Consider the following 26343-nt stretch of genomic DNA (forward strand, 5'->3'; position numbering starts at 1 on the left):
TTCATGAATTTGAAATTTTTAATCTCTAATACTCTCATTAGGCCTTGATCTGGTCGTTTACTTCTTTACTTTCATATCCCTTGTCAGATCTACCCTTGTTCTGCTTTGGATTATAAAAGACTGACATACTACACATTCCACAGTCCCTCCTAAATGACTTTTAGCTAGGTTTAGCTAATGAAACACGGGAAGAATTTTGAAGGGCAGAGGGGAAATGTCAGAGCGTTTATCTCCTTCTTTCTTTCCAACAGAGCTGCAGCAGAACCATAATTCAATGTTCTCTAAAGTTCCAGCTCCTTTGGGAGTTTTTGCTCACAGCATGTCCTCCAGGTGAAGAGTTTCTCTTTCTTACACTACTTTCTCCCTTTGTCTTTTTAGCACTAGGGATGATATCTAATCTGCTGTGCTAATTTTTTTTGTTGACTCACAGTAGACTGCTTTCACTATTAGTTCTTCCAGACATTTTACCAACTAGTTCCCTATGCTAAATTCTCTCAATTAAGCTACTAGATTCTGTATTCTTAACTATGCAGGTTCTTAACTATACAGGAATATCCACATTATTTAATATATATTTTAAATTAGATTTTAACTAACCTTTCATGAACATATACTGCACACAGTACAAAGCTGCAGCCACTAAGGTTTTTTGTTTTGTTTTGTTTTGTTTTGCTTTTCTTTTTCTTTTTCTTTTTCTTTTTTGAAACGGAGTCTCACTCTGTCGCCCAGACTGCAGTGCAGTGGCACGATCTCAGCTCACTGCAAGCTCCGCCTCCCGGGTTCACGCCATTCTCCTGCCTCAGCCTCCCTAGTAGCTGGGACGACAGGAGCCCACGACCACGCATGGCTAATTTTTTTTTTTTTTTTTTTTTTTTTTTGTATTTTTAGTAGAGACAGGGTTACACCATGTTAGCCAGGATGGTCTCGATCTGCTGACCTCGTGATCTGCCCGCCTCGACCTCCCAAAGTACTGGGATTACAGGCTTGAGCCAATGCGCCCAGTCTCTTTTTATTGGTTATACCAAGCTCTTCCCATCTATGTAGTCTTTTGCATAGTGCACATCTGCCCATAACCCTATACTTTCTTTTAGTCTTATGTGCATACCTCTATTCCCATTGCTGGTCTTTCTCCTTTATTCACATGCCAGGCTAAAAATCATATTTTTAGAGGTGCTATTCTTGACTACTATATGTAATATATGTGGTTAATCTGTTATTTTCTTTCAAGGCATGTTATTTTATTTCCATAATTATTTGTAATGATTTTTATCCCTAACTCTACTGTGCATTCCAAGGTAAAGACTATTTTTTCATTTGTTCATAAGTGAATATTTAGCAATTTTCATAATGCTACTACATACTGTAGAATTATGTAAATAATGTAAAAAGAAGGTTAGAATTTCAAAAAGGAAAATGAATAAAATATGATTATTTTCCTTCAGGGATTTACAATCTTGTGAGGTAGATACTTATTATGAATCAAAATACAAGAGAATTTTTAAAACACCCACATTATGAAGCAAATTTGATTGTATCATGGAAAAAGAAATTTTATTCATTAAGAAAAAGAAAAAAACTCCAGAGAAGACATAGCATGTTGTCTAGGAATTAACGGATGGCCATATGCTATTAATTATTTGATAAGTGGAAATAGCATTCTTGGGCTTAAGAGTTACATAAGCAGGACAAGAAGGAAGATTGCACCTGATATATCTCTTAAATGTGAATAGTCCAAAAAGAGATGAAGTTGAGAGTTAAAGTGAAAGAGGAGAATTAAAAAGACATACTTGGAACTGCTGCTAGGTCAACTTGAATGAATCAATAGAAGTTTGATATTAGCACTATGTTGGAAAAGTGATGAGTCTGCTATAAATGAGAGAAGGGAGATACACGAAGTTATCATAGGGGAAAATAGAAATAGGAGCTGGAAAAGGAGAATTCATGATTGGACATGTTGAATTTGAGTTGTCATGAAGACATCCAGCCATTTGGAAATTTGAAACAGAGCTCACGAGAGAAACAAAAACTAGAATATAGATTTGAATGTCACTGATTTTGTCAAAGCATAAATTGCACTGGGCAAAGTTAAATATACCAGGAAAACTTTATTCAAGACTATTGGAAAAGGGGAGAGGCTAGAACTCAGTCTGAATTCACCTTTGATGAAACAAATATCAGTAGGGTTTGTATAAGAGCTGGAATAAGAAAGAAATGTTGAGCCATCTGTGTTTGCTAATTAGTTTTACCTAATGCAAAATAAACTTCCACATATCTTTTTGACAGAAGATAATTTTATTACTTGGAGCAAGGTGCCCATGGAAGTTAGGCTCCTGCTCTCTCACATATAAGATACAGGGGCACTATCTCGCTTAATGTTTACATTTCGAAGGGACGGCCCCCAGCTCCTTTAGAATGATGCTCCTGGGTTGTAAAATTGGCATAATAATAATAATAATAATAACAATAATAATAGAAAAAAGAAAAAAGAAAAAATCTTTCAAAAAGATTTATACCTCAGAGTGCAGAGAGTGATGCTTCCTGAAGTAAATGCTCTAAAATAGAGAGAGCAAGGCTTACAATCAGAAATATGCTTGTTTAAATTATAGTAAACCTAAGGGGAAAGTTAAAGCCTTCTTTTTCAATGTAAAGTTAGTTGTTTAAGCTATACGAGTATATACAATTATATCCAGTTAAAAGAGGAAGGAAAACAATCAAAGAGGTCCACCATTTAAGTAGAAGAATAGTCAAAGGAAATAAAAGGCAAGTAGAGGCAAAGCAAAGAGAATGAGAAGGCATAGTCAAGGCTATATTAGGAAAATGGGGAGAATCAGGGATGACAGTTTGGAAATTAAGACAATATTGTGAAGACAGATATTTTTGTGGAGTCAAAGGAGGAGATGTATTATGTAAATGTTGATTATACCTTCTTCAATACTGGTAGGGTTGGCAGAGAGATAACAAGATGGTAGTGCGAAGAGGAAACATTTAATTTATCATGAGAAAATTTGAACAAATTTGTTCTGGGACAAAAAAAATCAACGGAAAACCATATTGAATATGCATAAACACAGGGTAGGGTTTGAGATTGTTTATTGTTTATGATTAAGGTTATAGGCTAAAGTGATACAACATAGAGACACAAATATAGTGGCTTAAATAAAAGAGAACTTTATTCCTCTTTCACAAAATAGACCATACATAAACAGCCATGAATGAGTGAACAGTTCTGCTATTCTAAATATGTAGCTTCCATTTATGGGTTCCAGGTACCTACTGTAACCGGCAAACTCCCAGTCAATGAGGAAGAGGAAGAGAGCCAAAACTGAAACCATTTTTGGGCAAAATCCAGAAATGGCACTTGTCACTTTAATTCACATCGTACTCATCATGAGACATCTGAGGATTATCGAAATTAAAGTATTATGATTTGTGCAATGCTTGATTGTACTTTCTCTTGATAGTGGGAGTCTATGACTGTCAAGTACAGTCACTGAGATCCTGACAGTCCACCCGTCTGCTGGGTTATCCAGTACCTTTAAGGACCCATCCTGGACAGAGACCCTCATAATGGCTCCAGGTAGAGCCATCCATAAATCAGATCCAGAGAACACACATGAATGCTTTCTTTGATTACCATAGAGGCAGCGCATCCTTCCTCTCTATTCGTCTGGCCTTGGCCAGCGTAGCAACATTCTTCCAACCAGGTCTTATGCTCCTTAAATTCCAGAGAATGGATATTCCCAGTAGTCTCCTGAGGTGCTATAGTTGACTTCCAATTTTCAAATTAGCTTAGGAGATCTAACTCTTTAATTAGAAATGGGGTTGTTACTTGAAATTTTTTTCTTTAGTATTATAGATAAAATTGAAATAGCAATAATCTTATTTAGCATCCTTTTGTGACTGTATATATTAAATAATTAAATAAAATTTATGCTAGTTATGTAACTTGAGAGTGACAAAGCGTGAGGAATTTAAAGGACATTTGAAGTATGATACTTCCCTAGCATTATATATTAGAGATAAAATAGTAAAACAGTGCCTAAAATAATTATGCTTACAATATAGGATTAAATTATATTAGAAAACATCAATGAGAGCGCTAGGTAAATTTAAAATTGAATATCTGACTTCAAAATAACTGCTTAGTATTAGGTCTTCTAGTTTATAGATGAAGAAATTAAGCTTAGAGAGAGTAATAATTTGTTCAAGGACATATGACAAGCAGAAAATATTTAAACTCCTATATTCAAAGAAAAGATCAAATAATTCAATTGTATGATTATGACATAAGCAGCCATATAATCTTTAAATATAAATTACCATAAAAATTCAAAGAAAAATAAAACAAGACTTCATTGAATTTTAAATAAATAATTGTATAATTGAAAAAATAAATTTAAAAGATACTAAGCAGTTTATGTTAGTTTGAAATAAAAAATGATTCTCATTGAGACTGATCTCTCAGGCCGATAAGTCTCAATCAAAACAATTCATTGCATAAATCAAATAGAAAATGAAAAAATATATACTAATAATATTTGAGTAGTAAAAGGCATAAACATAAATATTTATACTTATAACTTATTTATATAGGTTTGTATGAATTTTATGTAAAGACTCAATGTTCTGTGTGTTACCATTAAACTTTTATTTATGTTATGACCAGAGCATAAAATAGACTTTTTAAATTGTACAGAAAGTATAATTTCTATAAGCCTCCTTTGACTACAGTGAAATGAAAATGTTGCTTATTAATAAGGAATAGAAAAAGGAAAGAAAAACCAAATTAAAAAAACACTTTACTTTAAACACTTCTAAGTAACTATTTAGTCAAAGAGGAATTAAAAGTTACAATTATAGACTCTAGAAAATAATAAATCTTGCAACTCTAAGAAAATTAAACCTGAATTAAGACAATATTTGAACCTAATAATAATCCTATGAGAAAGCGTTAGTAAATAAAATCAACAAGGAATCAGAAACAGAGAAACAACAACAAAGAAGGCAAAGTAAAGAACAAAAGAAAAACTCTTAAATATTATTATGACAGTTAATTAATATTTCCTAGTGAAACCTAGCAAATAGGCATGTAATAAAAGGTGTATCCTTATTGAAAAAGATAAAAATTATGAAAAGTTATGGTTGACTAATGATGCAACATATTGGAAATAAAAATTACAATTACAAATAATCAAATAGTTCAAAGACACAAAATCAAACTCTAGCAACCAAAAAACCTATTTATTTAAAACAAAGAAATACTTAAATATATCACACATTTCCTAAATACTTCACACATTTTTTTTAAGAATGGAATACTTTCAGATTATATTGCTTTAACTACTTATTTGGTGCTCTCAAAGAAAGCTATATATGTATGTGTGTATATATATATATTCATAATAATTCATAAGATCTCTATGGAATAAAATAAAATTTAGAAACATAGGTTACTTTAAATTAATTGACAGAATAGTTTTAATTTATATTTTAGTTTTCCAAGTTACCAAGTACATCAAATTAAAACAAACAAGTTCTTTTTTTATTATTATTTTCGTTTAAGTTCTAGGGTATGTATGCATAACATGCAGGTTTGTTACATATGTATATATGTGCCATGTTGGTGTGCTGCACCCATTAACTCGTCATTTACATTAGGTATATCTCCTAATACTATCCCTCCCCCCTTCCCCCACCCCACAACGGGCCCCGGTATGTGATATTCCCTAACCTGTGTCCAAGTGTTCTCATTGTTCAGTTCCCACCTATGATTGAGAACATGCGGTGTTTGGTTTTCTGTCCTTGCGACAGTTTGCTCAGAATGATGGTTTCCAGCTTCATCCATCTCCCTACAAAAGACATGAACTCATCCTTTTTTATGGCTGCATAGTATTCCATGGTGTATATGTGCTACATTTTCTTAATCCAGTCTATCATTGATGGACATTTGGGTTGGTTCCAAGTCTTTGCTATTGTGAATAGTGCCACAATAAACATACGTGTGCATGTGTCTTTCTGGCAGCATGATTTTTTTTTTTTTTTTTTTTTTTTTTTTTTTTTTTTTGAGACGGAGTCTCGCTCTGTCGCCCAGGCTGGAGTGCCGTGGCGTGATCTGGGCTCACTGCAAGCTCCGCCTCCCGGGTTCACGCGATTCTCCTGCCTCAGCCTCCCGAGTAGCTGGGACTACAGATGCCCGCCACCTCGCCTGGCTAGTTTTTTGTATTCTTTTTAGTAGAGATGGGGTTTCACCGTGTTAGCCAGGACGGTCTCGATCTCCTGACCTCGTGATCCGCCCGTCTCGGCCTCCCAAAGTGCTGAGATTACAGGCTTGAGCCGCCGCGCCCGGCCGGCAGCATAATTTATAATCCTCTGGGTATATACCCAGTAATGGGATGGCTGGGTCAAATGGTATTTCTAGTTCTAGATCCTTGAGGAATCGCCACATTGTCTTCCACAATGGTTGAACTAGTTTACAATCCCACCAACAGTGTAAAAGTGTTCCTATTTCTCCACATCCTCTCCAGCACCTGTTGTTTCCTGACTTTTTAATGATTGCCATTCCAACTGGTGTGAGATGGTATCTCATTGTACTTTTGATTTGCATTTCTCTGATGGCCAGTGATGATGACCATTTTTTCATGTGTCTGTTGGCTGCATAAATGTTTTCTTTTGAGAAGTATCTGTTCATATCCTTTGCCCACTTTTTGATGGCGTTTTTTGATTTTTCTTGAAAATTTATTTTGGTTCTTTGTAGATTCTGGATATTAGCCTTTTATCAGATGGGTAGATAGTAAAAATTTGATATGTGGGAGCTAAGCAATGAGGATGCAAAGGCATAGAATAATACAATGCGCTTTGGGGACTTGAGGGAAAGAGTGGGAGGGGAGCGCGGGATAAAAGACAAATAACATGGTGCAATGGATACTGCTTGGGTGATGGGTGCACCACGTTCTCACAAATCTCCACAAAAGAATGTACCCATGTAACCAAATATCATCTGTACCCCAATAACTTAAGAAAAAAGTTTTCTATAAATGTTTTGAAGAAGTTTAAGGAATGATTATCCTGTAGGATACTGGATATTGCTATGCGGAGCTACAAATTTAAATTGAAAAATACTAAGGTGATAACAGGTTCAATATCATAAAAGTAAATTAGAGTGTATGTAATAACATGGAATACAATGAATGTGTCATCACAACTTTTGCTGGGGAGAATTTAGAATTATACATAAGTTGATGGGGCACAGTTAATTATTTAGAAAAAAAAATGAAACAGCTTTCTTACTTTCTACATAAATTCTAGGTAAATTACAAATTAAATGAATAAAAGAAAGCGAAGCCAGGAGCAATGGCTTACTCCTCCCAGCACTTTAGGAAGCCCATATGGGAGGCCAACAAGATCACTTGAGGTTAGGAGTTCAAGAACAGCCTGGCCAACATAATGAAACACCCTCTCTACTAAAAATACAAAAATTAGGTGTGGTGGCCTAAGCCAGTTACTCCAGAGCTGAAGCAGGATAATCACTTGAACCCAGGAGGCAGAGGTTGCAGTGAACCCAGATTGCGCCACTGCACTCCAGCATGGGCAACAGAGTGAGAATCCATCTAAAATAATAAATAAATAAATAAACATAAAAAAAGAAGAAAGTGAAAAAAAGTAGGTACATACTGATGAAAATCTACCATATCTGTTAATAGAATTTCAGTGTACCAATGAAAGAAATTCCAATGGAAAAATCAACAGAAGTTTAAAACTAATCCTAATATCAATACAAAAACATCAAAAAACAAAAAATAAGTTACAAAGAAAAAAAAAGCACATTTGCCCAAATCTACAAATAAGTCATACATTAATAAAATTGAATAGTAGCTTAATGGATGTCTAATATTACAGTTAATATTTGCAAATTAAAACACCAAAGATGTAACTGCTGTCTATTCATGAAGACACATTTTGTAAAATAGGCATCAATTTTGATATTCTGGTGAAGGGGAAAATTACCATAACTTTTCTTAGATGACACTTTATATATTGATCTCAAAAGAATGAAAAATTTTTGTCCCATTTCAATTCAAATTTCTATTTTTTTTTGGAATGTATGTACAGAGAAATCAGTAATGATAAAAATAACTGTAGGTATAAAATACTGAAAGAAATCATCATAATAGTATAAACTCCATAAACTAAATACCAAATAAGTCATGCAGGCTAAATATTTAATGCCAAAATATAGTCATGATAAAAGTTTTGATAAAATGTCATCAAAATGTGTTAAAATATATTCTAAAGAATTTATTTTCACTATTGCTACTGCTATTCTCATACACACACACATAAAATAAATTATTTGGATAAACACACAAAAAATAAGCTGACCATAAATACTCTTTTCCAAATATCAGCACTGAATACTTTTAATTATCTGAAGTGGCTTTACTCTGTTTATTACAGTACTACATGTCTTTTAACAAAAATACAATTTATTTACTTATAATGTATATGTTCTCATTTGCTCTGTCTTGTTAAATGCAAGTTCCATAAGAGCAGAAATCTGTCTCTTTTATTCACAGGTGTAGCCAATAAAGCCAACCATAGTACAGGTCACCCAGCTGAGAGGAAAAGACAACATGTAACTACTGGGTCTTCATTGGCATGGAATAGAGATTTTCTTTCTTTCCTTTTCTTCTTTTCTTTTTGTATATTCCACTCAGTTTTATAATTGAAACAAATGATTTCTATTTTTGTCAATAGCTTCAGCTTTTATTTTTGATTCAAGGGTATATGTGCAGGATTATTACATGGGTAAATTGTATGACACTGAGGTTTGGGGTATGAATAATCCTGTTACCTAGGTAGTGAGCATAGTACCCAATAGGTAATTTTTCAGCCCTTGTTCCCATCCTCCTCTCTCCCTTCTAGTGTCCGAGTGACTACTGTTCCCTTCTTTGGGTCCATGTGTACCCACTGTTTAGTTTCCATTTATAAGTGAGAACATGTGGTATTTGACTTTCTGTTCCTGTGTTAATTCACTTAGGATAATGGTCTCCAGCTGCATCCATGTTGCTGCAAAGGACATAATTTTATTTTTATGGCTGTATAATATTCTATGGTGTATATGTACCACATTTTCCTTATCCAATCCACTGTTGATGGGCACCTATGTTGATTCCATGTATTTGCTATTGTGAATAGTGCTGCAATAAACATGTGAGTTCATGTATCTTTATGGTAGAACAATTTATTTCTCTTTGGGTATGTACTCAGGAAAGAGATTGCTGGGTCAAATGGCATTTCTGTTTTAAATATTTGAGAAATTTCTAGCCTGTTTTCCACAGTGGCTGAACTAATTTCCATTCTCACCAACCATATATAAGTATTCCCCTTTCTTCACAGATTTGGTAGCATCTGTTTGCTTGTTTATTGTTGTTGCCTTTTAATAAAAGCCATTTTGACTAGAGTGAGGTACTATTTCATTGTGGTTTTGATTTGCCTTGTTCTGATGATTAGGGGTAGTAAGCATTTCTTCCTATGTCTGTGGACACTTGTATGTCTTCTTTTAAGAGGTGTTGGTTCATGTTCTTTGCCCACTCTCAGTGGGGTTATTTGCTTTTGGTTTGTTAAGTTCCTTATATATTCTGAATATTAAACCTTTGTTGCATGCATACTTAACAAATACTTTTCCCCTTCCAGGGTTGTCTGTTTACTCTGTTGATAGTTTATTTTATTGTGCAAAAAATCTTTAGTTTAATTAGGTCCCACTTGTCAATTTTTTTTTCATTGCAATTGCTTTTGAAGTCTTAGTCATAAATTAATTGCCAAGGCTGATGTCCAGAATAGTATTTACCAGGATTCTTCTATAATTTTTATAGTTTGAGGTTTTACATATAAATTCTTAATCCATCTTAAGTTATTTTTTGTATATGGTGAAATGTAGGGGTTCAGTTTCATTCATTGGCATATGGCTAGTCAGTTCTCACAGCACCAGATATTGACTAGAGAGTATTTCCCCATTGCTTATTTTTGTCAACTTTGTTGATGATCAGATGGTTGTAGGTGTGCAACTTTATTTCAAGGTTCTCTATTCTGTTCCATTGGTCTATGTGTTTGTTTTCGTGGCAGTACTAGGTTGTTTTGGTTACTGTGGCTTTATAGCATAGTTTGAAGGCAGGTAATTTGATGCCCCTGGCTTTGTTCTTTTTTGCTGAGGATTGCTTTGGCTATTTGAGCTATTTTTTAGGTCCATATACATTTTAGAATAGTTTTTCCAAATTTGTGTAAAATTACATTGGTAGTTTTATAGGAGTGGCATTGAATCTATAGGTTTCTTTGAGCAGTATAGTCATTTTAACAATACTGATTCTCCCATTCATGATCATGGAATGTTTGTCCATTTGTTTGTGTCATTTACGGTTTTTTAAAGCAGTATTTTATAGTTCATTCTGTACAGATCTTTCACTTCCTTGGTTAGATATATTCTTAGGTGTTCTATTTTGTGTGTGTGTGTGTGGCTATGTAAATGGGATTGCATTCTTGATTTGGCTATCAGTTTGAACGTTACTGATGTGTAGAAATGCTACTGATGTTTATATGTATATTTTGTATCCTGAAAATTTACTGAAGCCATTTATCAGATCTTGGAGGCCTTTGTCAAAGTCTTCAGGATTTTCTTAGTGTAGAATCATATCACTGTTGAAGAAAAATAGCTTGACTTCTTTTCTTATTTTGATACCTTTAATCTTGTTCAATTGCTCTGGCTAGAACTGCAAGTACCATGGTGAAGAGGAGCGGTGAGAGTGGGCATCCTTGTCTTGTCCCTGTCTTTAGGTGAATACTTCCAGCTTTTGCCCATTCAGTATGGTGTTAGCTGTGGGTTTGTCGAAGTAGATCTTATTATTTTGAAGTATGTTCCTTCAACGCCTAGTTCGTTGAAGATTTTTTTAATCATGAAGGGATGCTGGATTTTAAGAACTCTTTCTCTACATCTATTGAGATGATCAGGTGGTTTTTGTTTATAATTCTGTTGATGTGGTGAATCACATTTATTGATTTGCATATGTTGAACCAATCTTGCATCCCAGGAATAAAGCCTACTTGATCATGATGAATTACTGGAATTGGTGTGCTAGTATTTTGATGAGGATTTTTGCATCTGTGTTCATCAGGGATATTGGCCTGTAGTTTTCTTTTGTGTGTGTGTCTTTGCCATATTTGGTATCACTGTGATGTTGGCTTTGGAGAATGAATTACAGAGGAATCCCTCCTCCTTATTTTTTATAATGCTTCTCATAGGATTGGTACTAGACTTTCTCTGTATGTCTTGTAAAATTTGGCTGTGAATTTATCTTACCCAAAGCTTTTTCTTGGTTGGTAGATTTTTGTTATTGTTTGCAGTGTTCCGTTTTTAATAGAAATGTGTTTTTCAAAGAAGGAAAAGGTGTCAATAATAATTAAAATCAACTGATAAAACAATATTGCACATTCTTTTGGCATTCTTAAATAAATAAAGATAAAATTATAAAGGAAGTACATGGTAGTCAGTTTAAGGCAAAAGGAATAGTTATTCTGATAAAGAAAAGGCTTAATGCTCTATAGAAAAGCACGGGTCTAGAGATATTTTCTGGAACCAACTTATATTTGGAGACCTTGGAATATTTAATTAACTTTTAAGTATGTTTTTATAGTATCAGTATCAAAATTAAAAGAAGTATAATGAATATACTAACTATACTTGTGATGGCTTCTTGATGTGTCACCTTGGCTAAGTTCAACTACAATGCTCAGAATTCCCTTCCTCATGTTATTTCAGTTAGAGTGAGCTAGAAGAGATATTCTTTATTAAAATTTGGGCAATATAAAGAAGCAGCAGCCAGTTGGTAACATACACATACCTTTCCCCAATTATTTAATCAAATATAAATCAAGATGCTGCTGTGAAAAGATTTTGCAGAAGTAATGAAAGCCTCTGATCAATGGGATTTAAGTTAATTAAAAGGTAGATTTTCATGGTGGTGTGAAAATCTGTCACAAGCACTTTTAAAAAGAGTTTAACTCTTCCCTGAGCTCAGAGATTGGCAGCTAGTAGTTAGGTTTGCAATCGTTCTTCATCTCCCTTGGATATTCCCTCTTGACTGTGTGTTCTTGCTCATGTGGTCATAGCCTGCTCTTGATCTTCTCTTCCTGACTACTTGCCTGTGAATTCTAAGCATCAGCTCACTTGTGCTTTTAGGGCTCTAGCTATCATCTATGGATTACTGCCTGCCCCCTGGACTTCAAACTTGCTGAGCCAGGTACCTCACTTATTTGTGTAAGTCAATCCATTACAATAAACCAGAAATATAGAATAATAGGTAGATAGATGTTACAGTTAGATAGATAGATAGATAGATAGATAGATAGATAGATAGATAGATAGATAGATAGACAGGATTGTCAGGCTGCAAACTTTCCAAACTTTTATGCTCTGCTTCTCTTATAAAACTAGAATGCCTTTAACAGTAACCAAGTCACTTCTTGAATGCTTTGCTGCTTAGAAATTTATTCCACCAGGCACACTAAATCATGTCCCTCAAGTTCAGTGTTCCATAGATCTCTAGGGCAGAGGCAAAATGCCACCAGTCTCTTTGCTAAAACATAATAAGTCACCTTTGCTCCAGTTCCCAAAAAGTTCCTCATTTCCAACTGAGACCACCTCAACCTGGAATTTATTGTCCATATCACTATCAGCATTTTGGACAAAGCGAGTCAACAAGTCTTGAGGAAGTTCCAAACTTTCCCACATTTTCCTGTTTTCTTCTGAGTCCTTCAAACTGTTCCAACCTCCACCTGTTACCCAGTTCCAAAGTTGCTTCTGCATTTTGGGGTATCTTTTCAGCAGTGCCCCTCTCTCCGTGTACCAATTTAATATATTAGTCTGTTTTCACACTGCTGATAAAGACATACCCAAGACTGAGCAATTTACAAAAGAAAGAGGTTTAATGGACTCACAGTTCCACTTGGCTAGGAAGTCCTCATAATCATGCTGAAAGGTGAACGGCACATCTCACATGGCGGCAGATAAGAGAATAGCATGAGAACCAAGCAAAAGGGGTTTCTCCTTATAAAATCATCAGATCTCATGATTCACTACTATGAGAACAATACGGGGGAAACTGTCCCCATGATTCAACTATCTCTCACTGGATCCCTCCCACAACATGAGGGAATTATGGGAGCTACCATTCAAGATGAGATTTAGGTGGGGATACAGCCAAACTATATCAAATTTAAATGACAGAGCTAAATCAATCTACTGCTATTGATACCTACATGCAATTATATCAAGTTTTGAAGTATCTTTCACCTTTGTTTCACACAATTAAGTCAATAAAATTTTCGGATTTTGAGGAACCAAGCATTTGGTTCCTTTGACATTTGGAAATATTATAATTTTTATAAAAATTGCTAATTTTACAGGAGAGAATGTAGTTCCTCATCTGTGGTTATCAATAGTAGAACAGTAGTAGAAATAGTATAAACAACAACAAAAAGTTTAATTATGTGCTTTACTTAGTTATGTGAATTGATACAAATGGTGTAAACTGTCACATGTCATATTTCCAGGCTAGAAAAACCTATTCCTCTTCCCACCTAGAGAATGTAATGCTAAAATTAATACAGCCTCAAGGAAGAACAGGTAGTTGAAACAAATGCCAATGTGCTGCGTTAAAAAGGGAGTATTCAATTTACATATCACAATACAAGTGACAAACTTATTATTAAATTATATTTTCCTAAAACCCAAAGGAAGATTATAATATAAATATTAAAATGGCATTGAAGAGTGAACTAAACTAAATCTGAAGAGATGAATTTATCTCTGTTTTTCCTGAATTAGCAATATTTTAAAAAACAGAACAAAAAGGGAGATGCTGTCAAAGTTCTACACTAGGACTTTCTGGCTTTCTGAGATGTTAGCGATTATTCCCACCAAGAGTGGGGCAAAACATGTTAAGATAACCTATGTGATCAAGATCCAGATAGCTCATGCTGAGATGGAGTTAGCAGCCAGAGAAAAAGTATAGAAGTCATACCAGGAAAACAGATAATTTGGTGGGTGAAGGAATGTACAATTAGAGAGGCAATACAAAGCTGTTAAGAGTACTTTTGTGTTTTTGCATACTCACCAGTAAGAGTATAAATTAGCCATACTGTCTTTGGAGATTAAACCTGAAAAGCCTGACGTATATATTCGTATACTGGCACAAATATATATGTAAAGTATATTCATTTTATGATTAGTTATAAAAGCAAATAAACAAGAAATTGTCAAAGCTATCCATCTACTAACCCATATGGCACTGGTTGAAAATGTCAGGATATATCCATATATGATATAACAGAAAATATGCCATCATTAAAATGTGAAACTGCTCTATTTGTACTGTTATGGGATTAATTTCAAATTACATTGTTAAATGAAGAGTAAAAGTAAGATAACTTAATAAAAGAATCAAAATGGGTGCTATATTTATATAACAACATTATATTTGCATATGCATTGAAGATCTTTTGGAGGATACATTAAAATGATACAAGTGGTTATGGTGGAAGGGAACTGAGGAACGGTAAACAGAATGAAGGGGAGACTTTTTACCAGATTCCACTTAGCACAGAATTAATTTTTGGTGGGGTGTGTGCATGTGTGTGTGTATTTCACTTTAAAAATAATCTGAAAAGTAACCTGTAATAACTATTTGCAGGCAGTTTTCAGGATAGGGTTACACATGGGTATGCACATCAATGTTTTTTGATATTTGTTGAGGGGCACGTTATAACACTGAAAAATTTTAGTGTGACTTGTGGTGATTCTGCTAATGGGTACGAAGACTCTAGAAGAGTTTAGAATATTTTTCTGTCTCTTCTAATGCCGATAAGCAAAGTATTGCTGAAAACGAGGAACATAAACTCACTTATCCGCTCTCATTCCTGCATGTTCAATGATTTGCCTCGCAGGTCAAATATTTACTCAGCTGACAATCCAGATTTAAAGAAAATTGAGGCCGGGCGCGGTGGCTCACGCCTGTAATCCCAGAACTTTGGGAGGCCGAGGCGGGCGGATCACGAGGTCAGGAGATCGAGACCATTCTGGCTAACACGGTGAAACCCCGTCTCTACTAAAAATACAAAAAACTAGCCGGGCGTGGTGGCAGCGCCTGTAGTCCCAGCTACTCGGGAGGCTGAGGCAGGAGAATGGCGTAAACCCGGGAGGCGGAGCTTGCAGTGAGCTGAGATCGCGCCACTGCACTCCAGCCTGGGCGACAGAGCGAGACTCCGTCTCAAAAAAAAAAAAAAAAAGAAAGAAAATTGAGAAAAAGAAACAAGTTCCAAGCCGCCCACCTCCATTGCCAGCACATGGTGCTGTTTAGTAACCCTTGGCTCTGTGAACCACACAGAGAAAAGTCTCCATGTTGGCTTTATTCTGCTTTGTTATCAGCCCCAAACAACACTGAGCAGTGGGTGATACAGCAATCTTCACCCCTTAACCCCAGTGAGAAAGCTGGAGTTTCAATCTTCTGTCTTTCATGAAGAACCTGTCTTTTTTTTTTATTGTCAAATTGACCTTCTCCTCTTCCCTCACTTACTGTTTCACTCTGCATTTGCAGATTTTTAAATCAAAAACAGGAAAGTAAATCAATTTGAGACTCTGATTTGATGTTTGTGCTATTAGTCAATTTCCTATATTGCATATGTGTAGGTAAATTTGCTATTTTATACTGTATTCAATTGTCTATGGATAAGGATTTTTTATTGAACTATGGGTGAAAACTAAATACAGCTTCTCAGAGTTTACAAATTTTATTAAGCCAAATAAATTGACTCCAAAAGCCTAGGAAAGACTAAACACTTTACAAATTATTTACAAAAACATTTCTCCACAGTTTTTTGAAAATACTTCCTTTGTTTGTCCCTGATTATCACACATAAAATAATGCATAATAATATTACAGGTCTAGTTTTAATATTGCTTTTGAAGAACTGTGAAAAGAGTTCCAAGTCTGACAATGATAATTAAGGATGAAATTGAGATTGTTTTTTCCAGGGCCACAAACCTCACTCGTTGGAATCTCAATTTTACCTGGCCAAGTCTACTTAAGCTACTACAAGTAAATGTCATCTACCAGCCTGATACATATTTTCTGAAAAGTTTTTAATTAAGCTCATCTGTTATGTTTCAAATCAAAAGAATTGCTATCAAAGATCTATGAGTCCTGAAATGAGTTTCTCTTGAGTAGTTCTTGAGTAGTTTGTAGGCTTGAATGCAGCACAAAAATATAGAGTTACTCTCTGCTCCAAAACAAAGAACACTTAGGTCCTCCCAGATCATAGACCAAATATCTAACCTTTCCTAAAGTCATTTATTTCATTTCAACCTCCACTAAATCATAATTTGAGTTAAAGCTATGTCTGCTCTTATCTGCTTACCAAAACTTTCTGACAATTCTAAGCCTTACAAGCTTCTCTCTATTCTTAATTATTTACATTTATATTGCACATATTCTTATGTCACACAATTTGGCAATTTATAGATACCTTTGTTTTCTGGATTGCTTGTTAGTATCTTGAAAATACTGCTTCTTTTGGGAACAGGAGCCATAACTTTGGTTTGTATGGTACCCTTAGAACTCTAGCATAGTGCTAGTATCTAAGAAAAAAACTTAATGTAAAGTCTGACCGTTTGATGATAGAATAGTGATTAAAGAAATAGTGACTCAATTTTTGGATCATGGCCCAAACACTACTTAAAACATTCAATTTGAGTCATTAAATTACATATATTATCTTCTGACTATCATGTGAACCTTGCATTAAATTTCTACTTTTGTGAATAGTGCAGAAGAGACTGTGGGAAAATGAGTTTGTGGTTAGTTGTTGTGAGAAATGTTTATTATTTTCATACAATAAAATGCACTTTTCCAATGAACACAGACTTTTGAAAAGCAACTTCCAAAAAAACATTTTCATGAAACTGTTTTGTCCCCCAAGAGAAGCAATGTTCAGCTAGAAACTCTTCTGGTCCATATAGCTGCACTTCACCTAAATACATTTACTTTCCTCCTTCATTTGGATAAAGCTGAACTCATAGTCTGAAGAAAACTGCATAATTTAATTCTATAATTCTCTTTCAGCTTATATATTGGTATTTCACATTACAAATATGAAAATGTTTTCAAGATATTTTTAAAAAGTATTCTTGATAGTTGTAAGAAACACACTGCCCACTTTCACTTATATGACTGCTCTCCAAACTATTGTAGATGAACTCAGTTCTATAGTAAATTTAGGAAAACTCAAGAGGCTAAATTGATTAATTTACTAGTATTTATATACTGATTTGGGGAGTCTGTGTATTATACATTTTAATTAAGCTTTAATTTTAACTGGTCCATTTATAATACTTGGATTAAATATTTTTCCGCATGTTTTTATTTAATGGATATTTTTCTAACCAAGTTTCATGAGGGTATGGTCTATACTTGTTTTTCTACATATGTATCCTCAGTGCTTAAAAGTTACTTGCAAATAAAGGTGCTATTACATTTGTTAAAAAACAATGAACAGATAATAAAAAAGATATAATACATTTTCTACGGCTTGTACTTCACAAATTAGAATCTCTTAGAAAATGTTTAGTATTAGTCATGATAGACTAACAAATATTAGACATAGCCTCCTGCTGTGACTAACTACAACAGCTAGACAAAATATTGTTAACATTTCCTTGCAGGTATTAGCACAAAACACAGGGAAGCATTCTTTCTCCTTTGCTGTTTCCTTAAGGACATTTCCAAAACCATAATTCATAGAAATAGACCCCAATCAGAGATTAGCATGTGGAAAAAATGTGTGTGCATGGGTTACAGAAGTTTTTGGGATTTGGAGGTAGAATGCTGAGAATAAAGATATAGAGAAGGAACATCGACAATCTGAATGAAAGTTCACTTTGAATCCTGGACCAATTTCTAAACCGTTAAAACTCAAAGTGTATCTCTGGAAGTCCTATCAGAGAACAGTGAATAGAGGCTAAAAGCAGAAAAATGTCTCAGAGTTTTGAGGAGACATTGAAGTTCCAACCCAATCAAAGTAGAGAAATCTCTGTGAACAATACTGGCTTTAAGATGAGACTCCAGAAAGACCATGCCCTAAGCACGAGGTTAACACCTTTAGATAAAGTCTGTACCCTCCAATAAGAACAAAACTCATATGGAAACACCCTAATGAAACCTAACACCAAGCCTATGACAGAAGCAGAATAAAGTACTAATAATCAGAAATGATCCAGATTTGGAGTAAATCAACAAGGGCCTTAAGATAACTATGAAAGTAAATGGTATATTAAAAATGGAGGAATGCAAAGGAGAGCATAACCCACTTAACCACCCACGCTTCCCCCCCACACACAATCAAAAATTTAGAAATGTAATATGCAACGTGTAAAATTAAGACCTCAATGGATGAATTTAACTGCAGCTTACACAGAGTAGGAAGTAGGATTTGTAATTTCTAAGACAGGTTAATAGAAAATACTCAATCAAATTTCTGCAAAAAAGCAGAAAAAGAGTAAAAGGGATGGATTTGAGGAAAGATAGGTAACATAGTTAAAATGTCTAATATATATGTATAAAACCCAAATATGTAAAGAAATTATGAAAAGCATGTAAATTAAAATAATATGTGCAAGGATATTCATAGCAGCTTTACTCAAAATATCCCTAAACTGTGAAATATTTTAGTTTATCTGCATACAATGGATACACAAAATATGGAAAATTCATAACATGGTATCAAGCTGTAACAAAGAATAGACCACTGATACTCAAAACAATATTGATTAATCTCAAAAACATTATCTTCAACAAAAGTAGTTAGACTAAAAAACTTGATATTTTATGACTTCGTTTACATAAAGTTCAAAATCAGTATAAACTAATCTCTGTTTATGGAAGTTAGAATAATAGTTACCACTGAGGAGTACTGACCAGGAAAGGGGACTAGGAAAATATCTGAGGGGATGCAAACATTTAGATTTTTATTTGAAGTGTGTGATTTAACTTAAGTGTATTATACTTTTGTTTTTAAAACGCATATTATTAAAAAGTCTCTGTGGGTAAAGAAGTAAATTCAATATCATTTAGCATATTCACAGTTTAATGGGTATTTGTTTTCCAGCAATATTCCATTTTCTAAGGTCATTTTGCAGGAATAATTTGTAGAAGAGCTTCATCTTTACCCAGGAAGGAGAACCTTGGCATTGCAGCTCCAAGCCTCAAAAGTGACTAAATGAAAAGCACAATCACTGAATGATGTCCTCTAGAGGTCTAATATCTAGTGGGGGGAGGAAAAATAGAAGAAACTGCAAAAATATGTGAGAAAATCACTCAGTGTCATAGGTAGTAAGAGAAGCAAGTAGGGTGGTATGAGAGAAAGAGTGAACTACTTAAGACAGGGTTGTTAATGAATGGCTCTCTGAGAGTTTAAAATATGAGACTGGAAAAAAAATTTTAAAAGAAGTTATATGATGAATTGCATAATGCTTTGTGAAAGGAACATGAGGACTGCACCTTATGCAATATACTTACTCCACTGACTTACCATGAAATCAACCTTCTTAATACTAGAGGGCTTAAATTGTCCCTATGTCCTCATCTATTACTCCCTTCCTCATTTACTCACTTATTCGGTCTTTCATTAGAAATTTGGGTATGGAATGTCTACCACAAGCATCAGGTGGAGTCAATGAAGCTCCAGTTCTAACTCAGTTGATTCCGAAACAGGGAATACGTCAGTCACTTTTGACTGCTATAAAAGAATATCACAGACTGGGGGGCTTAAACAAGAAACATTTATTTCTCACAGTTCTGGAGGCTGGAAGTGTATGATATCAGGGTGCAGGCATAGCCAAGTTCTGGTAAGGGCCCTCTTCCTGGTTAAGTTCTCCTCTTCTCATAAAGGCATTAATTAATTCTGCCAGGAGGGCTTCACCCTCGTGGCCTAATCTAACACTAATTACATACCAAAAGTCCCACCTTCAAATGCCATCACACAGAGGATTTGGTTTTTGACATATGAATTTGGGGGGGACATGCACATTTAGTTCACAGCAGAGGGTTTTCACACACACTAAGGAAAAGTGAGTTATATGTTTTTTTACATAATAATGCTATAACAAGATTTCCAAACACTTCTTATTCATTTTGGTTTATGAGACGCCTAAACTTGTAAGGTATTTCTCTACAGAATTTGACTTTGTTTTTATTTTATCGGTACAACTCTCAGGCTCATAACCTTATTTAAAATATTGGCTATATGATCACTCTCTCTCCCATGTTCTCATTCTATTTTCCAAACAAAAACTTAGAATATTTTTACCTGAAGAAATACACCTCACATTTAATGTAAATTGCCAAAGGTCGATATTAGAACTTAGGTTTGACAAGCATTTTTTTTCTTTTTCCTGATTCAAATACTGCCTATTCTTCAGAACTTTACATTTTCAAATATGAAGTACATTTTAAGAAACAGTGATGATAATTTTTTTATTATGACCTAAAATTATATTTTAAGCTATTCCTATAGCATTGGAAAAATTATATTACATTCTATTTGAGTGACACCAGAGATTACTCCATCCAACACACACACATTTGAAAACAGGAAAAAATTTAAAAAAATGTTTCCAGAAACACAGCAAATTAGTGACACACTACATGAAAGAGCTGTATCTCTAATTCATCATATAGAGTTCTACATATCCAATCATGTTTACCAAGAACAGCCCCAATTCCACACACAAGCAAATGTTTCCTGATATTGCTAGTTCATTTTGTTTTTTTACTTGTCCTATATTATGTCTTAACCCAGATTATAGATTCTGTCATGACAAATAGCATGGCTTAAACTTCCTTTTTAATCCTCCTTAGAAGCAACATGCATAGGACATTACACGTAGAGATGCTGAAGGTAGTCAGTGCATATCTTATTTATTTTTCCATTGGCACAATGTGTAACCATGTGCATAAAACAGTTAATTCGTGTATTTAGAAAGGACAGAGAGGGGAAAAATTACCTAGGGAAAAAACAACCACAACAAGCCAAGCAGGTCACCATGGTAACACGAGATTCCCAATTGTCATTCTCCTAGTTTCTGACATTTCTCGTGTTCAGGATACATGGCACCATCTAGTGGTTGCATTCAAGTTCCAAATGTTCCACTTCTTTCCAAGTTGAAGTGAGTTCTGAACAAACAAGTCACAACAACTCTATCTATCTATCTATCTATCTATCTATCTATCTATCTATCTATACACACACATATGTATGTGTTTATATATACATATTTAGGGTACACCGTTGCAGTTATGAAAACAGAGTTTGCTTTTCAAAATGTGTAGTTCAAAGATTACAAATCTTTGTAACTTCTTTAGTGAAATATCGCTTGTTTCTTGATTTAAAAAACATATTCTGCATATCTTTGCTGAGGTGAGAAGGCAGATTGATATCTATATTTCTAAGATCACTAACTCAAACGATTTTTAACATAAAAATGAGGTATTTTTACAAAATGAAAAAATACTAAGAAATTGGACTCAGAATGAAGAGTCCCAGAAACCTAGTCCTAAATTTATAATTGATATGTTTAGTTAAAATACGAGTTTAAATATTTTCATATATTTAATAAATAAATTTGGGGGTAGTTATTAGAGAGAGAGTGAATTAATATGCTATGAAATCTAATTTAAAAACTTGACTTGCTTAGCACTTTTTAAAGCTGTAATTAATTTAGTTCGACAATCTATTTCAGTCTAGTTCAACAGAGAACTACATAAAAAATAGTAATAGTAATTTCATTCTAGAAAGAGCTAAACTACAATAAATATGCTATATCTATTAGTCAGTCAGCCATAGTAATCCTGTTGTCTTCCATAATATTATTAAAAAATTAGAAATTGTAAAATGCTGCTTTCAGACCATGCTAAGAATTTTATTTAAAAATCATACAATTTAACAGTGATAAAACGTAGGGAGGGTACTAATGTTATATTGTATTCTGCATATATTCGAGTATAATATTGCATTATTAATATGTATGTTACATGTATCTATATCTATATGTATATTCTGTGTGTGTGTGTGTGTGTGTGTGTGTATGTGTATGTGGAAACATAAGTCCTAGAAAAATTAGACAATTTTTACAAGGTAACATATAATACATTCATTCAGGAATAAATTATTATTGAGAAATTATTGTGCACCAGTATTTTTACAGAAGTGAGGATATAGTAGTGGTCAAGATACAAACAGGTATTTGTAATGATGAAGCTTACTTAAAATTTCAGTGGGGATTAAAAAAAAAAGGAAATATACTGTAGGCTTTGAAATACACCAACACAGAAATAACAAATGGTGATAAGATCCATACAAAGAATTAAAACATGCTAATTGAAATTTTAACATATCATTAAGCATAGCATTAAAATATGAAACTCTTTTTTTTGTATTTAAATCATCTTTATTTACAAACTACTATACTAAGAACTATAATTCCTTAAACTTCAATTTGAGAAAAGTGTAATCACTTAAGTAACAGCCGTTACTTAAACTGAAAATGAGATCAGTCTAAATTACTTTTGAAGAGAGCAAAAATATTGTCAGGTTTCTTGCTGTGGTTCTGGTTGTTCAGTAGCAGGCTCCTTGGAAGGTGGAATCAACCCTGAAGGGAACTCGCTCCTACCTTCAGAATGTGGGGTTGGGGTAAAATCCAGGTCTTGGGTGAAGGGAAGGAGGAAAACCCCTCGGTGGATAGATGTTTCTCATTGCAAATGGAGCACATGGTGGACCTGGGAAATCCCTTCGTGGACAGTAATAACCTCGAGAAGCTCCAAACATGGTTCCTGGAGGAGGTGGGGGGAAAGGAGGTCCTCTTCTCATGAACGGGCCCCTTGTATTCACTGGAAACAGTGGACCTCTGATTGGAGCCAGAGGTGGAGGAACGAAGCCGGTACCAGTTCCTTCATTTTCAGCAGGGAGAGATGAATCAGGCACATTTAAATTACCAGGATGATCTTTGGCATCATTTCTACTGGATTCCATTTCTGAAGGCATTGACCCATCCATTTTATCCAAAGAAGGCATATTAACACTTCTGAGTTCTCCTGGCCCAGACAGTCCATCAGAATTAGAATAAAATCTGTCTGCCCTTTGTGGAGGAAGAGCTGAATCAGGATATGATTGTCCTGGTGGAGGAAATATCATCCTATCGTCCTGTTCCCATGGAGACAACAGGGACCCAGTGTCAGGAGGAGCCCTGAAAGGATCGGTTAACGTATCTCAGCCTGGTTCTCGTCTTTCATTGGTAATCTGATGGTCCAGAGGATTACCTGGGCCTCTTGGGCCTCTTCCTCCTCCCCCCGGAAGCACAGGTGAGGGTCTCAGTGGACCCTCCAACACAGTTTGAGGAGATAGAAAAGCTCTCGTTTCAGATGAAGGCTGACCCAATGCTGAGGGACCATATGGGAAATGCTCTTTGCCAAATGCTGTATTTGAAACATCAGGTGCACAAGGATCTTTTTCTAAAAGTTCAAATTTAAACTCTGTTTCAGTTAATTTTTGTCTGTTGTGAGCATTTTCTTTCCTTAAATCATTGAGGTTTCTTTCAGCAGTCTGAGCTGCCAACCAATTATCATGTCCTTTTTTTCTCATAGGAAATAACCTGTCTTTGATAAAAATTAATAGTTCTCTCCAATTCTTCTTCAAGATCTTTGGCTAGCTTTCCATAGGTCTCCAGCCCTTCAGTGGTATGGCTGATCTTTTTTTCCACTTTAGAAAGTTTCTCTTCTTCTCGTATCCGGGAATTTTCCTCTACTGTCAATTTCCTGTGGAGTTTCATTTCATTTTCCTGATAGAATTCAGTCATTATTTTAAGTTTCTGTTGAAGCTTCTGATTCTCACTTTCAAAATACATGTTTTCTGACTGCAAAGATGCTTGTTGAGTCTGAAGATTTTTAATATGCTCTGTAAGCTCTTCCTTTGTTTTGTCAACTTCAGATAACTGAATAATAATGTGATTTCTTTCTCCTTCGGAGGTTTTTAAAGAAACATTTAACTTAGCAGCATGAATCAGTTTCTTCAAAGCTCCTTTTGGAGGATCATCTAAGTAAGCACCATTTTCCAATTCACCGTTCACTTCTAATTCCAAGTTATCATCATCCATTATGTCCTCTCCAAGCACAGCAGCTCGATCTTTCATCTTTAGCAAGCATCCAGTCAGAGTCTTGATGTGATTTTCTTTATCATTTAGAACTTGTTCTGCATGTACTTTGGAGTCTTCAAATGTTATTTTCTGTTTATTAAGTTCACTCACTTGTTCTTTCCATAGTTCAGCTTCTTGCAAAAGCTGCTTCTGGCTTTCCAGAAGTTGAGAATTTTCATTCAAAGCATCTTGTATTGCTATCTCGCGTCGTTCTTCACTCATGTTAAATATCTTGCAGATGATTTTGGCTTCAACTATTTGTGATTTGAGGGATTTTGACCCATCTTCTAGAGACTGTATCCTTTTTGAAATATCTGCCATCAATTCATCTTGTTGAGAATGTTTAGATTTCTCTCCTTTGAACTCTTTTTCTAGACAGAGGATTTCATCCTCAAGTTCAGAATTGGACCTGTTCAGCTTTTCACAGGTTGCCTCCAAACTTCGTGCTTCTGCTGCCGCCTTCTCAAAGCTGGCATCCTCTAAAGATGACTCTACTTCATAGCCTTCATACTCTTTTTGAATAAGGCTAAATTTTTCAAGTAGTTTACATTTTTCTTCAATTAGTCCAGAAAGGGTTGCAGCAAGTTGTTTTTCTCTTCCCACATAAAGCCGACTCCTAACGGATCTAAAAGCTCTCCACAAAAAAAGGAGAAGAGCAAAAAATCCAACAACGGCTGCACATACCACCAGTTCCCATGGAAAACCATAAGGATTCGAATATGGTCTCCTACTTTCAGGCAGTGCTGCCAGAAGGCTGCCTAGCTCCTCCAGGACCAGCCCCAAATAGAGCTGAGGCGAAGCGCCAGGCTCCTCCATAGCGCCGAGGCTGCTCTGGGGTCACCACAGTAACACTGGCCACAAGAAGCGGTGGAGAACACACAGCCTTGGGTCTGGAATCCGAATCCGCACGCGTCAACCAAGCGGAGCCGACCACTGTGGAGCCGGCTGCGGGGGGATCTGGGGAATGCGGGGACCCCACAGGCCTCACAGGCCCATGTTGCTGTCCCCTCACCCCCCTGCCCCCTTGTTACAATTTACATTCTGAGGCAGCACAGGTCCCAGCCTGACCCACCTTAGTTCTGGCAGTTTTCACATCACATATTTTGCAGCACTGTTGTTTGGTGAGTACACTTTTAAAATTGCTGTCTTCTTCATGGATTAAACCTTTGATCTTTATATAATCTCTCTGTTTCTGGTAATTTTCTTTGCTTTATCTGATATACATACAGGCACTCTTGCTTTCCTTGCATTAATGTTTGTGTAATATACCTTTTTTTTAAAACTTTTGTTTTCTGTTATTTTATTTTTTATTTTACTATTATTATTATTCTTACTATATTTTAAGTTCTAGGGTACATGTGCATAACGTGCAGGTTTGTTACATATGTATACTTGTGCCATGTTGGTGTGCTGCACCCATCAACTTGTCAGTACCCATCAACTCGTCATTTATATCAGGTATAACTCCCAATGCAATCCCTCCCCCCTCCCCCCTCCCCATGATAGGCCCTGGTGTGTGATGTTCCCCTTCCCGAGTCCAAGTGATCTCATTGTTCAGTTCCCACCTAGGAGTGAGAATATGCAGTGTTTGGTTTTCTGTTCTTGCCATAGTTTGCTGAGAATGATGGTTTCCAGCTGCATCCGTGTCCCTACAAAGGACACAAACTCATCCTTTTTTATGGTTGCATAGTATTCCATGGTGTATATGTACCACATTTTCTTATTCCAGTCTGTCACTGATGGACATTTGGGTTGATTCCAAGTCTTTGCTATTGTGAATAGTGCCGCAATAAACATATGTGTGCATTTATCTTTTAGCAGCATGATTTATAATCCTTTGAGTATATACCCAGTAATGGGATGGCTGGGTCAAATGGTACTTCTCCTTCTAGATCCTTGAGGAATTGCCATACTGTGTTCCATAATGGTTGAACTAGTTTACAATCCCACCAACAGTGTAGAAGTGTTCCTATTTCTCCACATCCTCTCCAGCACCTGTTGTTTCCTGACTTTTTAATGATTGCCATTCTAACTGGTGTGAGATGGTATCTCAT

At 35.2% G+C, this 26343-nt stretch overlaps 1 pseudogene; it reads right to left on the reverse strand.

Annotated features, from left to right (window-relative positions):
- Nucleotides 1-22561: 22561 nt before the first annotated feature.
- Nucleotides 22562-25140, reverse strand: LOC102125392 (cTAGE family member 8-like; annotated as a pseudogene).
- Nucleotides 25141-26343: the final 1203 nt, after the last annotated feature.

The sequence above is a fragment of the Macaca fascicularis genome, chromosome 6 (assembly GCF_037993035.2).
Source record: "Macaca fascicularis isolate 582-1 chromosome 6, T2T-MFA8v1.1".
NCBI classification, from domain to species: Eukaryota; Metazoa; Chordata; class Mammalia; order Primates; family Cercopithecidae; genus Macaca; species Macaca fascicularis.